We start from the raw sequence: 13,425 nt of genomic DNA, 5'->3' as shown, positions 1-13,425 counted from the left end.
AATTTTTTGCCCTTGCAAAAAAGACCCAGAAGATTTTTTTTTTCTTGGGCTTATGTTTGAGACTCGGTTTCTTATGGATCAGACCCAATTTGTTTAGATTTAGGGCTGTCGCCCTTGCCTTATATAAATTCTTTCTTTTCTTTTTCTTTTGCATCTGTCGAGAAAGAGCAATAAAGTTTTTTTCTTTGGCCGGCCGTGACTTTTTACTTCTCGGATTTGAGGAGAGGTTTTTTCATGTAAATCTGTAAGTTATTGCTGTGTTTTGTTTCCTTCGGTTGTTTCTTACTCGCGGTTTTCATAACATAAAGGAAAAACGGAGCCCAACCCTAACTCACCCCGCTTGAACCAGGAGACATGAAACGAGGATGGAGGCATGGATGGAGGTTAAAATCAAAACCGATGCAATAACTGAGGGCAGGATTTTGAGATAGGGTGGGGATGGAGACCTTGTTCCCTGCCCCCACCCCCGCCCCAGTCCACTGACATCCCTAATTTTGATATCTTTTATATTCAGAAGATGAGAATTTTACCTCTGTATACTCTTTTAAGAACGTTACCATCAGAAGAATTGTTTTTTGGATAATCGGGAAAAACCATTTAGCTCACCAAGTTCAGCGTAAAACACCATATTTTTCTTGCTCAACAAGTATACTCAGTTTTAGCATTGTGCAGAGGACATGCATCCATGAGTTTTGAACTCCTGACATCCGGTTAACTTGGTGATGTTTATAAACTACCCTTACCAGATGCGCCTCACCTTTGAGGGGCATTTGTATGCAACTGAAGAAGGCACCGTTCAAGGGTTTCTGCAGAATTTTCTTCCGTTGAAACAGAATCACACCCCTTCCCCCCTCTCTACCCCTCAATCCAACGAGAATGCTTTTCGCAGGGGATTACATTGAAAAGGGCAATCTCTTTTCATGGGAAAAGAGAGGGCAGTGTTTGCGGAGTCAGGGTGGGGCCCACGGAAATGATTTGTGCATAGTGTTTCCGTGGAACTCCCCTGTTTCTTTGGCACACAAACGTGCCCTTGGGTAGCATCAGAAGAAATTATTTCTGCTTTCATTATTTAATGACGTTTCAGAATAGTGTCCCATTGTTTTAGAGAATATGTTGGCATATAAAAAAAAATAAATATATTTATAGAAGTGTAAATGCCAATTTAAATAATAGGTAAAAATATATGTAAAAGTATAAATTCCAAAGGTGTTTTTATCACATTAATATCATGATAAAAACATCGCATTTTAAAAAAATAGGTGATATTTTAAAATTTTCAGATTGTATAATCTGTTTGATATATTGCAATAATATCATGATATTTTAAAAAAAAATCGTTGATATTTTACTTGCATAGCTTGGTTGACTATACTTAAAGTTAAACCCAAACAAAAGGGGAACTTGGAATTCTGGGTAGGGGTGTCAACAGATCGGATTTGACCCAGGCCTCACCTCCATAAAACCCTATAAGGTTAGAGCTTGGTGATAAAAAAAAAGATCAGATTCGAATTCAGGTCGGATCCAAAGCGACTAGTATATGGAGCCAGATATAGTTTGTGAAATTTCATACCATACCCGAGTGCAGTCTGAGTTTCAATTAAGATCCATGATTTTTCAATGCAAAAGAGATGCATTCTGTTCATGTAATCCTTATAAGAACAAGGTAGTGATTTTTCTTATGCTAGACCAGATCAGACCCAGCTCCAGATCCGATACCGACACCTCAAATTTAGATCTGGGTTTGGACCCATCTGGGTCCGAACCAGGACACACTCGTTGTCACCCCAAATTCGGGACAACCAGGTTCCACTCGTTGTCACCTTTCCCCTTCCAAAGTTGAGGAAACAAACACTCCTTTTTCTTTTATGGAAGATCCTCTCTCTTGTCTTGTCTGGGTGACTCATCATTCGTGCTAGGGTTTTGTTTTATCTCTTCGTTTTGCATTTTAGCTGATTACTGTTTGTAGATTTTGTTGGGTTTTTAATTGTGGTTGGATAGCACCCTTGCCCATCTTCATTAAAATTCATTCTTGAGAGTGGTTTTTGTGCAACACTTGTTGGTGTTCATCAAAACAGAGGAACAGGAATGCATACCGGTAGACATCATGGATGCAATTTGCGTGCATGAGTGCTCGGCGTTCTCCTCAGCCTATCGATGCCCATGATGAGCCCAAGCCTTCAAGTCAACGGTGAACAAGACCCTAAACCCAATATAGGAAAAGAAGACACCCTTTTGTTGTTGTGGTCGTATCATTTCTTATAAGCTTCTAAGAGGGGCTTGTAGTGGAAGGAGTGGGTGGATATGCATGGGCAATTGCAATAACTGCCCTGTAACTCTCACGAGAGTCATGCTCTTCTCCATACTCATGTCAAACCGGATCACATCAAGTTGGATCCGATCCATATTCCAACAACACTTCTTGTATATAAAAAATAACTTCACAACATTGTTTTCTTAGCCAAGTTTATGCTAGTGCCTCCTCCCTGTATAGTTGACTAAGTACATCTAGTCCTCTAGTTCTCAACCTTGCTGACTAATTGGCTACTTGCCAGCCTTCACTGCCACAATGCCAGTGATATTTCATACACCTGCACGGGTCCCCCGAGGGGCAGCATGGCCTGGGGAAAAGGTGCTGACCCCTTCGTCCCAGGTTTGACTCCCACCGGGTGTGCGGGTGCCTTTAACTGGTAGGCTCTGTAAGGGCTTGTGTGTCAGTGACCCCACCTGGGGTCACAGGAGGGTGAGCCCATTAAGTGACCTGGTTATCTGCGGGGGTTCTTCATCTTTAAAAAAAAAAAATATCAGTAACGTCATATAAAGGGCCCAACCTACTAATGCCAGGTTAATTTATAGTTGCTTGATGTGTAATGAAAGGTGAGTGCCTGGTTTACAGGTCAATCCATGCAAGGCTGGTGTAACTTACCGACCTTTCTTGGTCCACGAGGCAAGGCACCAGTCCTTAGCTAGTTGAGCTAGAAGAGTGTCTGTGATCAACTGTTGCAGAAATAATGTTTTTCTTTACATGGTCTTTGGATGGTTTCAGCTGTTGTTTCTCACTTTTCTGACATATACTTGTTTTCTTCCTGCTGTATTGCATTCTTGAGAATGGTTATCATCTAATGTTATCTTTTAATTAAGCATATTTTGATTTTTTCCTTATCTAGTCATCTTGCCCGAAGTTTCTTTCTTTTCCTTTTTCCCTCCTATTTGTGTATGCCACAGTTGTGATTTTTATCAGGTTTGACTCCCACTTCCTATTTGTGGGAACTCATAAATGATGAATTTATGAAGTGAAGATAGGGTGGATTTACTGCACAATCTATCGCATTCGCTGAAGTGAAGATTTGACTAGTGTCATTTTGGCTCTAAAAATCAATATGTTGAGCAATTCAAATTTCCAGCCATCAACTTATTTGAGTGTCTATTTCTTGATAATGAATGTCCTTGAGACACGTGGAGACTGGAGTTGCCCTTAAATGCCCTAGCAGAAGGTCCTTAGCTCGCAGTTGGAGATGTGATGTCTTTTCTGATTGAGTAGAATATCAATAGAGCCTTTATTCTTCTTCTGGACTTATTTGGTTCTGATCATGTAGACTTCATGATCACATTGTGTGCTCTTCCATTTTAATAGGATTCTGGTGTTTGGGATTAGAAAGAAATGCTGAATGGTTATGACATCTGCTTCTTAACCACTCTATTTGAGTTCTTATCACAAGTTCTCTGATGAAGAAAAGGGTATGTGATGTAGACCCGACCCGACTACGGGAGGTCGGTCTTGTGAATGTACGTACATGCATGTGCCAAGTGTACGATGCGGAAGCGATAAAACCTAAATAGAGCAAATAAATTTTGAAACAAAATATTTTTGTTTTTTTTTCAAACATAAAGACCATGACTAACTATGCTAACTCACCTAATACTACGACACTAGACAAAGGTATACGGCTACCTATATATATATATTGACACGCTATGAATGGAAATTCAACAACCATGTAATGACAGACCTAGGTGCACTAGTACTCAGTTCGCACAAGTTCAGTTCTGGTAAACAACATTGAACACAACCAAGCAAACGCAGGAAAATTCGGTTTAGGAATTCCACAGGTTCACAGAAATGTAATTTTTAATTTCAGGAACAAAAGGTACGAGTTTTCTTTAATGGATAATGTTCAGTCCAGAATTCAGCTCCACACAGACTGTGATGAGATGGACAGTCTCTGGACTGTTTCAGCGTGACAATATTCCTCAATTACTGTTTCTCCAAAATAGATGTTATAGCCAAAATTACTATGACTGACCAACGCATTTTCACTTATTCGAAACTCAAACAGGAAATTCAGTTGTCAATGTGTAAGCTTATTAGGAAATTGAAACGAACACCAATAGTTTGTCAATATTCAAACTGTCCTAAATTCACCATGCAAGACAAAAGGAAACAATTATGCAAATCACAATGGATTTTCAATTGCAGGGACAGATAGAAGCATGAATAAGTTAACCAACGATTGATAAAGAGACTGATAACAGGTTTCAAGAGGACTGCAAAAAAAAATAAAAAAGAAGACATGCGCACAGCTCCTTGTCACTAATCAGGAACTTCACAGGAATTCTTTTAACAGCAAAACGAGAAAGACATTACACAAGTTCAGGTCTGAGTGTCACAAAGCTTTCAACAAAAAATAATTTCAACAAGTGAGTTTAAGATTACAGCTTGTAACACTTATGTGTCAACAGAATTCGACCACGATCTCAACTAGCGATTTTTGACGATGCACAAACAGAAATTGGTTGCATGTATGATGTTCACAAGCAGAAAACTCAAGTCACAAGCAAGTTGTGTCCTAAACAGGTTCGTAGTAACAGAAATTTCTGAGCAACACCTTGAAAGGGGTTCACGTTTAACAATCCAAAATGCAATGGTGAGCAAAAAAATTTAGCTCGAATGCAAGGGACGTATCTGGAATTTGTGGACTGGTCAAGTCACAACAACACAAAGCTCACGGTTCAGCAACAACCGTGTCATACCACAAGGGACAAATTGCCACCCACAAGTTTTTGAGCTCCTCAATGCTCAGTCACTCCACCATCCTTCGACGTGTTCTCAAAGAGCAAGACCCACACTAGGTCGGGTACTGTCACAAGTTGAAGATGTTGAAAGGAGGCACGCCCACACGTCCTTCACACTCACCGAATCGAAACTCACAAGTTCCAGCCACATACACGGTTCAAACCCCTCCATTGTTCTTCTACTCTATTTCCTTCATCCCATTATTTTTTCATATTTTTTTTTCAAAATTTACCAAAACACCGGAAGCAGATGAGGTCATGCTGAACATTCTCTAAGATATTGCAACTTTACTGGAACACTTGTCACTTCTAACCCCATCATGGTGATGGTGTTATTCTCCATCATTTAGCACAATGGTTTTTGTTCTCATCTTTTATCTCTCTCTGCTTATCATTGTCATCATCATTGTATTTTCTGGAACTAGAAATTGCATATTGTCAACGTATGTACCTTTGTCATCATTCAAGTATGCCGTAAGCTATTATAAAGTTTTCTGAGGATTCTAAGAAAATGATGCTCAAGCTACACTGAAACTTCAATCTAAAGATGTAGTTTCTCTTGCCAATCTTTACAATATTCTATGGCTGTAAGGGTGTCAAAGGTGCAATTTGAAATGGATATCTAACTAACCTTAGTCCAGTTGGATCTGTAAATATTTTCTAATCCTACTACCTAAATCTTTTGGATTTGAGCTTAGGATTTTTGCATCAAATTGGTGTCCATAGATTTACAGCTGAATTGAGCCTATTAAGTTGTACTCATATTCAGTTATGTTGGATTCAGTAATGTCCACATCCAACCCAAATCTGACCCCATTTTATGGTTGGCAGCGTTGTATATTTTGATTATTCCAAGGCCAAGTCTAGCATATTATGTACAAGCAGTTTGCTAAATTTTTACTGCCATCTTAATCAGTTCATTTGGCTATCTCTATGCATCTCATTTGATATGTTTGTGATCCATACTCTTTTCATCTTCACCCTTAATCAGAGTTATGATCCTATTGTTAGACTTATAAGCTAGACTCTTTGTATTCCTCTCTCATTTTGGGAACTTATTTTATATTAAGGGTTGTTGGAATTATGAGCTAGACTCTTCATATTTCTCCCTCATTTTGAGAACTCATTTTACATTAAGGCTATCTACAGTTTTTATATGCAAACTCTTTGGGTTCCTCTCCCATTTATTTCTTCTCCTTGAAAATGTAATAGTTTTTTAGTTTTTCTATAGTAAGAATTTACTATGTAATTAAATTCTGGTTGGGCTTGAATGTTATATATATAGCAGCTATGTATCATAATTTTGATAAGTTGTTGGAATGTTTTGAAGCCTTTTGTAGCTTCTCCTTATCTAGCACCATTTCTGCATGTTTTTCATTCTAGAGAACAATCTTCTTCTCTAGTTTGCTATTTTATTTCCAATATAGTGGTAACAGAGCTAGGATGACTTCTAACAATATGGTGTAACCACAAGTTCCTTGCTTTACTGGGAAAATTATAACAAGTGGAGTATTCAAATGAAGACGTTCTTTGGCTCTCAAGATCTATGAGACATTGTTGAAAGTGGCTTCGATGTGATGGACAATATGGAGGGCATCACTCCACGACAACAAACTGAGTTGAAAGAAAATCGAAAGAATAATAATAAGGCATTGTTCTATATTTATCAAGCTATTGAGAAAGGTATTTTTGAAAGGATAACTTCGGCGAAATCGACAAAGGAAGTATGGGATACTCTCTATACAACATATAAAAGAGAAGACAAGGTAAAAATAGTGAGACTCCAAACTCTTAGAAGTGAATTTGATTCTTTAAAAATGAAAGAATCTGAAACTATTGAAGCATTTTTCAATCGAGTCTTCTCTATTGTTAATCAAATGCAAGTAAATGGTGAAAAACTTGAAGATCAAAGAGTTGTTGCAAAAATATTAAGAAACTTAACTTGCAAGTTTGAACATATTGTTGTTGCTATAAAAGAATCCAAAGACTTATCCACTTTGTCCATTGATAGTTTAATGGGATCACTTCAATCCCATGAACTTCGTATAAAGCAATTTGATTCTCCTTCAATCAAGCAAGCTTTTCAGACACAACTCTCTATTCGTGATGGTGCTCGAGGATGAAGAGGAAGAGAAAGAGAATATGGAGGTGGTAGAAATCAAGAGACGAAAGAAGATGATTGTGATTCATCTTGTTCTATGCGAGGAAGAGGTCGAGGTCGTAGTCGCTCCTTCTCACAAGTTCAATGCTTTCATTGTCAGAAGTATGGTCACAACATAAAGTTCTATAGAAAGAGATTGGCAGAAGAAAACCAAAAGGAGGTAACTTTCATGCATGAGAAAAATAAAATTCTTGATGATGATATTCTCTTTCTTGCTTGTGATACCAAAGAAGAAACACATGATGAAGTATGGTATATTGATAGTGGTTGTAGTAACTACATGACTGAAAACAAAAAATTATTTGTGGACTTAAATGAAATGGTCCAAACTGAAGTTAGAATAGGTGATGATAATAGGCTTACGGTTAAGAGACATGGCAATATTCTTGTTAAAACTAACCTTGGCGACAAGCATGTCACCGATATTTTCTATGTTTCAGGCCTCAAACACAATCTTTTGAGTGTTGGGTAACTTATTCTAAAAGGATATGATCTTCATTTCAAAGGAGAAATATGTGAAATCAAGGATAAAAAGAATACTCTCATAGCCGAAGTGAAAATGACTCAAAACAAAATGTTTTCATTTATATTTTAAAGTGATGTTCTTCCTTGCTTCAATATTATTATTAAAGATCCATCATGGTTATGGCATCTTCGATATGGGCATTTGAATTTCAGTTCTTTATCTCTCATGTGCAAAAAATATATGGTCAGAGGCATGCCTAACATTCATCAGCAAGACAAAATTTGTGAAGGTTGTGTTCTTGAAAAACATCACAAAGACTCTTTTCCTGGTGGCAAATCTTGGCGAGCATCAAAACCACTTGAGTTGGTTCATTCTGTTCTATGCGGCCCTATGCACACCACATCTATTGGAGGTAATCGTTACTTTTTAACATTCATTGATGACTTCAGTCTAAAGACATGGGTTTATTTTCTAAAAGAAAAATCTAAGGTGTTCAAATATTTTAAGCAATTTATGACATTTGTTGAAAAGCAAAGTGATCTCTCTATTAAAACTTTGTGTACTGATCGTGGGGCTGAATATATATCCAATAAGTTTGAGGAATTCTTGAAAGAGAAGGGCATTTGTCATCAGTAGACTACTCGGTACACACCTCAACAAAACAGTGTTGTAGAAAGGAAGAATTGCACTGTCATGGAGATGGCAAGAAGTATTTTAAATCTAAAGGTATGCCTAACATATTCTGGGTTGAATCAGTGGCATGTTCTATCTATCTTCTTAATCGTGCCCCCACTAAAAGTGTTCAAGACCTAACTCCTCAAGAAGCTTGGAGTGGGCAAAAACCATGTGTTGCTCATTTGAAAGTATTTGGCAGCATATGTTATTCTCATATTCCCGATGAACGAAGGAGCAAGCTTGAAGATAAATCTGAAAAATGTATCTTTGTTGGGTACAATGAATGCTCAAAGGCTTATAAGCTTTACAATTCAATCATCAAGAAAATTATCATAAGCAGAGATATAAAATTCAATAAAGAAGAATCTTGGAATTGGGATGGCGAGAATGAAAATAAAAATTCATATTTCATCAATAAGGAGGAGAGTCATGAACCTAATAGTGATGGTGGTGAAGGAGATACTTCACTCTCTTCTCCATCTGCACATTTATCACCATCTTCCTCATCTTCAAGAAGTTCTGAATCTCCTCCTATGAAGACAAGGAGTCTTCAAAAAAATTATGAAACAACAAGAAGAAATCTTGAGAAAGATTTGGTGAATTTTGCTTTATTTGCGGACGCTGATCCAATTACTTATGAAGAAGCATCTCAAGAAGAGAAGTGGAGGATTGCTATGAATCAAGAAATAGACTCCATTGAAAGAAATCATACTTGGGAGTTGATTGAGCTTCCAAGTGGACACAAATCTATTGGCGGCAAGTGCGTATATAAAACAAAGTTCAACTCAAATGGAGAAGTTGAAAAATGCAAAGCTCGGTTGGTGGTAAAAGGTTACAAGCAAAGATATGATATCAATTTTAATGAAGTTTTTGCTCCTATGGCTCGCCTTGAAACAATTCGCATGGTATTAGCTTTGGCTGCTCAAAGAAAATGAAAGATCTATCAAATGGATGTTGAATTGGCTTTCTTGAATGGTCTCCTTGAAGAAGAAGTGTATATTGATCAACCTCCGAGTTATGTGAAGAATGATGAAGAAAACAAAGTGTATCGATTGAAGAAGGTTTTATATGGGCCGAAACAAGCGCCAAGGGCTTGGTATAGTTGCATTGATGAATATTTCTTGAAGAATGGTTTCAAACGGTGTCCTTTCAAGCATACTCTCTTCATCAAAGAAGGCATTCAAGGGGAGTTCTTAGTCATATGCTTATATGTTGATGATTTAATCATTATCGGCACTAGTGTAAGCATGTATAAAAATTTCAAGAAGGATATGATGCATGAAATCTAAATGACTGACATGGGGCTTCTCCATTTTTTTCTGGGCATTAAGGTAAAACAAGCTGAAGATGAAATATTCATATCTCAAAAAATGTATGCTGAAAATATATTGAAGAAGTTAGAATGGAAGGTGTTACACCTCTCAATACTCCAATGAAAGTTGAATTGAAACTTAGTAAAAATGATTATGAGAGAAAGATCGCTACAACTCTCTATAGAAGTCTTGTTGGTAGTCTTATGTACTTGACTACTACAAGATCTGATCTTATGTTTGTTGTCAGCATGATTAGCAGATTCATGGAATCTCCTTCTAATACTCATTAAGACATAGGCAAAAGAATTTTGAGATATGTGCGTGGAACTATCAATTATGAAATTCATTATAAATATGTTGAAGATTCAAAATTGATGGGTTTTTGTGATAGTGATTGAGGTGGAAATAGAGATGATAGTAAAAGCACTTTAGATTTCGTTTTGCACATTGGCTCAGGTGCAATCTCGTGGGCATCGAAGAAGCAAGTTGTTGTTACTCTCTCCATAACCGAAGTTGAGTATATTTCATTGGCTCTTTCTAGTTGTCAAGCTCTCTGGCTAAGGTAGATTCTTCATGAGCTGAAGCATCCTCAATGTGAAAGCACTCCTTTGTTTTGTGACAATAGTTGAACCATAGCACTCACCAAAAATCCATTTTTTTATGGCAAAAGCAAGCATATTCGAATTAAGTATCATTTCATTAGAGACTTGGTCAAAGATGGAGATGTCAATGTCAAGTTTTGACCAAGTGACTGATATCTTTACAAAAGCATTGAAGAATGAAACTTTCAATAAATTGAGAGAGAAATTAAGTGTTGTTATAGTCTAGCTTAAGAGGGGCTGTTGGAATTATAAGCTAGACTCTTCGTATTCCTCTCTCATTTTGGGAACTCGTTTTATATTAAGGCTTGTTAGAATTATAAGCTAGACTCTTCGTATTCCTCCCTCATTTTGAGGACTCATTTTACATTAAGGCTATCTGCAGTTTTTCTATGCAAACTCTTTGGGTTCCTCTCCTATTTATTTCTTCTCCTTGAAAATGTAATAGTTTTTTAGTTTTTCTATGATAGGAATTTACTATGTAATTAAATTCTGGTTAGGCTTGAATGCTATATATATATAGCAATCATGTATCATCATTTTGCTAAGTCGTTGGAATGTTTTGAAGCCTTTTGTAGCCTTCTCCTTCTCTAGCACCATTTCTGTGTGTTTTTCATTTTAGAGAACAATCTTCTTCTCTAGTTTGCTGTTTTATTTCCAACACCTATGCTCTCTAAGATTTTGGAGGATCTATGTCTCGATAGGATGTCTTCCATAGGATTCTGTATTTTCTGTATGCTTCTTATGTTTTTGGAAGAGTAATCAACTGAGACTGAATAAAAACATTATTCATGGCCCTAATGAGTGTAAAAAATTTATACCTCAGATGTTGCTTGCTTCTTATGGAGGTCACTTGCTTTGAGCAAGCTCCTATCCACGGTGACAATTGGAATTCTAAATTCCAAGATCCTAGAATTTCATGAGAAGATGAAATATGTGGTGATTGAATACCAATGCATCACATTAACAATTCTTGGACGGTACCATCTTGCAGTCATAAATTGCAGCTTTTAATTATATTGGGTATGACTTTTCCCACTAAAGTGTTGTTTTGATGACATTGCTCATAAATAACTGTTCATTAGATTGTTTTAAACTAATTTTAGTACTTTGACAGCTACACGGATATTTGTTTGAACAAAAAATAGTTGTGTTGTGTCATCATTAAGTAAATACATTATCTCAATTTGCCATCATTACCGTCAAGCTTGAGCTTGGGTTAACTTGCCACAAGAATGAGCCAAGCTTGAACACCTCAAGCTTGGTCATTCAGCTTGTTTTCAAGCCCTGCCCCGACCTGTTGTTTTCCGGATTGGTAATCAGCATTTGCCTCTTACAGGAGATTATATAAAGTGGAATTTGGTACCCATCAATGTCACAAATCTCGTTCTCGACAAAATCTTGGGGAGGGAAAAACTTGCAACCTTTTGAAAAAACTGTTTTTTCTCTGAAAAATCTCAAAAAAATGTCAGCATATATAAGAATATAAACCATATATAATATATAATATATAAAAATATAAATAAAACTATGAAAATATAAAAACTGCTACAATAAAGAATTTTATCATTTTAGTTTTGCAAAAAAAAAAAACAGTATTATTTTGATGTTTTGAAAATATCACATTTTTCAGTATTACGTCAGCCACTGAAAATATTACCATAAATTCATGCAATTTTCAAAATATCACCAATATTTGTGGCAATAGTGTCTATAAGAGTAGAATTTAGTATTCATATGCATTAAAAAAATGGAGGTTTGCTTTGCATGTGCATTGGAAGACAGAATACACAACTTACATTAGAGCACAAAGACTTTTGACAGTAAATGTTTGTAAAAAGTATTGGTCCATCATTCCTTTTCTTCTTTTCCAACTACTCCCCCTTGTTTTCTTTGTAGTCATTTTTCACATTCCTTTTTTTTTTATGCTGTTGCTTTTTTCCCAAAGTGAACAACGGCAGCCACTCATGCATAAACTAAAAGTACTATAACTTGATAAGCTGAACTTATTTAATGGTTGTTGATAATGCAACAATCTGCTATCAATCATTTTCTATTACAGTGATCACACTTTAGAAGGAGGTACGAAGGAATCTTATGGCTCCTCCTTTTGTTTTTTGTAGTGGCTCATCCTCAATTATCTCGTCTTTTTCTTTACCATCATCAGCATTCTCCTTGACATTCACAGGCTCATCCTCTTCCTTCTCTTTCTCCATCTCCCTCTCTTTCTTTCTGAGAGCATCTATAATGCTTTGAAGAGCCACAATAGCATTACCAACATCACTTCTCATTAGTTCTTCCCCTACTTTTGTTGGTGTAATCTGCACCTTCTCCATAAGACCCTTTACTCACTCAACAAGGGGTGGTCGTGGATGCCCAGATAGTTTGAAGCCAATACTCTGAAACCAGAGAAGATGCAATAGCCATGTGTATGTGCATATCCATACGCCCAGACCTCAACAATGCAGGATCAAGCTTGTCTTTGTGGTTTGTGGTGAAGACAACTATCCTCTCATCTCCACAGCTAGACCAAAGCCCATCTATAAAGTTCAAGAAGCCTGAGAGTGTCACCTCCTGGCCATGAAGTTGAGCCCAGTTTGGAGCTTGGGCCTCACCCTACCTCTCCTTGAGCTCAACTACACAATCGATATCTTCGACGGCGGGTATCGATCGGTTCGATGTTGCCATGAGCAGATTTCGAAGGTCTGAGTTGTAGCACACGTCTGTGAGCTCGAGATCGTAGATGTCAAAGTTGAGGAAGTTGGCCACGGCACCAATCAAGCTGCATTTTCCTGTGACTGGAGGCCCATAGAGCAAGTGCCCTCTCTTCCAAGGCTTGCCAACCTTTCTGTAGAGTTGCTTTCTCTGCACAAACTTCTTGAGATCATTTGTGATGGCTTCCTTATGTTTTGCTTCCATTGCCAACGTCTCAAAAGTTGAAGGGTGATCAAGTATGACTAAGCTCCACACACCGTTGGGGTCGCCAAACCGATATCTAGTGCTCAGAGTGAAGAGTCTTACTGAGGTGTTCTAATCTTTTATGGTTTTGGCTCGGTCTAGTATGTAAGGGAAGTATGAGTTCAAGACCTTGTCTTTGTGCCTCTTATCAAAGACGACCTCAAACTGACGAGTTTCTGATCT

General features: G+C 37.3%; 1 pseudogene; it reads right to left on the bottom strand.

Annotated features, from left to right (window-relative positions):
- Positions 1 to 12,636: 12,636 nt before the first annotated feature.
- LOC149836143 (AAA-ATPase At3g50940 pseudogene) lies at positions 12,637 to 13,203 on the bottom strand (annotated as a pseudogene).
- Positions 13,204 to 13,425: the final 222 nt, after the last annotated feature.

The sequence above is a fragment of the Nuphar pumila genome, chromosome 6 (assembly GCF_984573655.1).
Source record: "Nuphar pumila chromosome 6, dmNupPumi1.hap1.1, whole genome shotgun sequence".
NCBI classification, from domain to species: Eukaryota; Viridiplantae; Streptophyta; class Magnoliopsida; order Nymphaeales; family Nymphaeaceae; genus Nuphar; species Nuphar pumila.
Note: the sequence above shows the minus strand (reverse complement) of the source record. Positions and strands in the feature narration are given on the sequence as shown.